This window comes from Glycine max, chromosome 5, assembly GCF_000004515.6.
Source record: "Glycine max cultivar Williams 82 chromosome 5, Glycine_max_v4.0, whole genome shotgun sequence".
NCBI lineage: Eukaryota > Viridiplantae > Streptophyta > Magnoliopsida > Fabales > Fabaceae > Glycine > Glycine max.
Window position 1 is genome coordinate 26555225 of NC_038241.2, and position 3816 is coordinate 26559040.

Below are 3816 nucleotides of genomic sequence, written 5' to 3' on the forward strand. Positions count from 1 at the left end.
TTAATGTAAAGGCCAGGTATGGGTGGAGTGACAAAAGTTTCACCTCACTGCTTGAGGTAGTGCACAATCTGCTTCCAGAGGACAACACATTGCCTAAAAGTTACTATAAGGCGAAAAAGATATTGTGTCCGATGGGTATGGAGTATCAGAAGATTCATGCTTCCCCCAATGATTGCAAATTGTATAGGCATGAATTCCAAGAAATGTCCAAATGCCCTATCTGTGGGACTTCACGGTACAAAGTGAAGGATGAAGAAGAAAGTAGTTTTGATGAAAACTCCAACAAGGGCCCCCCAGCAAAGGTTTTGTGGTATCTTCCAATCATTCCAAGGTTTAAGCATCTTTTTGCTAACGAGGACGACGCAAAAGACCTTACATGGCATGCAAATGGAAGGATTTATGATGGAATGGTCCGTCATCCGACTGATTGCTCCCAGTGGAAGAAGATTGATGGTTTGTATCCGGATTTCAGGAATGAGCCAAGAAATCTTAGACTTGGACTAGCCAGTGATGGAATGAATCCATATGGCACCTTAATCACTCAACACAGTTCATGGCCAGTTCTGCTAATAATTTACAATTTGCCTCCTTGGTTGTGCATGAAGCGAAAATACATGTTGTCTATGATGATATCGGGCCCAAGACAGCCAGGAAATGACATTGATGTTTATCTAAGTCCGTTGGTTGAAGATCTGAGAAAGTTGTGGGACGAGGGGGTTGTAGTGTTTGATGCGTTTCGCAAGGAGACCTTTGAAATGCGTGCAATGCTTTTTTGTACCATTAATGACTTTCCAGCATATGGGAATCTCAGCGGTTACAGTGTTAAGGGTCATCATGCATGCCCCATCTGTGAAGAAAATACAAGTCACATACAACTTAAACATGGGAGAAAAATAGTCTACAGTAGGCATCACCGCTTTCTAACACCCAATCATCCTTACAGACGACTGAAAAAAGCTTTTAATGGAAGTCAAGAGCATGATATTGCGCTGATACCATTGACTGGTGAGCAGGTATATCAGCGGGTTCAACACCTGAATACTGTATTTGGGAAGACCCAAAAGAAGGATAAAAGTCAGAGTTGCATATGGAAGAAGAGGTCCATTTTCTTTGATCTTCCGTACTGGTGTGATCTTGACGTTAGACATTGTATTGATGTTATGCATGTGGAGAAAAATGTTTGTGACAGTGTGATTGGGACGCTCCTTAACATTCAAGGCAAGACGAAGGATGGCTTGAATACCCGTCAAGATCTAGCTCATATGGGTATACGATCACAGTTGCATCCAAGGTCTGATGGGAAGAAAATTTACTTGCCCCCAGCCTGCCATACTTTGTCCAAGAAGGAGAAGATAAGTTTTTGTCAGTGTCTTCGTCGGGTGAAGGTTCCACAAGGATACTCTTCAAATATTAAGAGTCTTGTGTAGTTGAAGGAGCTTAAGCTTGTAGGGTTAAAGTCTCACGATTGTCACGTGCTCATGCAACAATTGTTAGCCGTGGCTATACAAGACATCTTGCCAAACAAAGTCAGGTTAGCGATAACTCGCCTGTGCTTTTTCTTCCATGCTATATGTAGCAAAGTCATTGATCCAGTCATGTTTGATGAGTTGGAAAATGAGGCCGCAATTATACTGTGCCACTTGGAGATGTATTTTCCCCCTGCTTTCTTTGACATCATGATTCAATTGATTGTGCATCTGGTCAGAGAAATCAAATGTTGTGGTCCTGTTTATCTACGGTGGATGTACCCGGTTGAGCGATACATGAAGATCTTAAAAGGGTATACAAAGAATCTATATCATCCAGAAGCATCTATTGTTGAGAGGTACATTGCAGAAGAAGCCATTGAATTTTGTTTAGAATACTTAGAGAAGGCTAAACCTGTTGGGCTTCCTGAGTCTCGGCATGATGACAGAGTGGGTGGTAAGGGTTCAAGAGGACTGCATGTCATCACTCCAAGTGTAGAAGATTTGTTACAAGCTCACTTGTATGTCTTGAACAACAGTAATGAAGTTTTGCCATACATAGTTAAGCATGAAGCTTTAGTCAAACAGAATAATCCGAAAATGTCAAAGAATTGGGTGTTCAAAAAGCATAACAAGACGTTCTGTGATTGGTTTAAAGATACAATCTTTGCAGATGAGAATGCTTCAAAAACATTAAGAAAGCTAGTAGATGGGCCTAAAAGAAATGTTATAACCTGGCAAGGATACAACATAAACATGTATTCATTTTACACAAAAGCACAAGATGACAAAAGTACAATGCAGAACAGCGGGGTCACCCTAAGGGCTGAATCTCAACACTTTGCAAGTGTCAATGACGCCAATCCCTGTGTAGCTTCCATCCCTTAATTTGGGTTCATTGATGAAATTTGGGAGCTTAACTATGTGAAATTTACTGTATGTGTTTTCAAATGTAAATGGGTTGACAGCAACACCGGTGTGCGCACCGATGATATAGGATTTACGTTGGTAGACCTAAAGAAACTTGGTTACCACAATGACCCTTTCATCATGGCAGAACAAGCTAGACAAGTATTTTACGTGCAAGACCCTTGTGATGAAAGGTGGTGCGTGGTTCTGCAGGGCAAAACAATTGGTGTTAATGTAGAAGATGATGATTCATACATGGACACCTATGTTAGTCCTTTGACCGCTCAAATCACTCCTAACGTTGTCGGAGAAGAAGAAGCTGACGACGTTCATGCTAATCGAAATGATAACGATGAAGGAGAATTGATTAACATCGTCTAATGTAATTTTCTGCAGAGACACAGGTCACCAAAGCAAGTAAGTGACAACTACATTTTTCTCTGATTGAGGCATCGATATTTTCTTTTAGATGGTATCCTTAGGACTTCATATAGCTCATGTTTGTCGCCAGTTTCATCATCCACCACCCTTTTCTTCTCTGTCTTCTCACATTTATTGTTGTTAAACCCATATTTATGCTTTCTTCCCTTCATGTCTTGTTTTATCACAACTTTAGTCGAATCTCCTATCTTCAGCATAGTTGAATCTCCTGTCTTATTCTCCAATGACACACTTTGATGGCCTGTATCTCTTTTCTTCGTATGTTCTAGTGCTTCAGCTTCAGAATGCATAAAGCAATCTGAATTTTCAAGTGATCACCAAAGGCTTCTGCATCAGCATTGACACTCTCCACCCTCTTTGGTTTATGCTTTTGTGCTGCATTCCGTGCTTCCTCCTTATAAATCTCACATTTATTAGAGGTTGCACTAGAACGATCAACACCAATCTGTGATTCTTCCTCGTCTACCAGCTCAATATCTTTCCTTTCAACTTTTGTTTTGTAAATTACAGTGTAGTTTACAAAAGCAAAGGTGAAACGAAAGATATTGAGCTGGTAGAGGAGGAACAGGCACGGATTAGTGCTGATTCTTCTAGTGAGACCTCCAATAAATCTGAGAATTATAAGGAGGAAGCACGAAATGCAACACAGAAGCATAAACCAAAGAGGGTAGAGAGTGTCAATGCTGATGCAGAAGCCTTTGGTCATGACTGGAAAATTCAGATTGCTTTATGCATTTTGAAGCTGAACCACTAGAACATACGAAGAAAAGAGATACAGGCCATCAAAGTGTGTCATTGGAGAATAAGACAGGAGATTCAACTGTGCTGAAGATAGGAAATTCAGCTAAAGTTGTGATAAAACAAGACATGAAGGGAAGAAGGCATAAATATGGGTTTAACAACAACAAACATGAGAAGGTAGAGAAGAAAAGGGTGGTGGATGATGAAACTGGTGACAAACATCAGCTGGATGAAGTCCTAAGGATGCCATGTACATGTG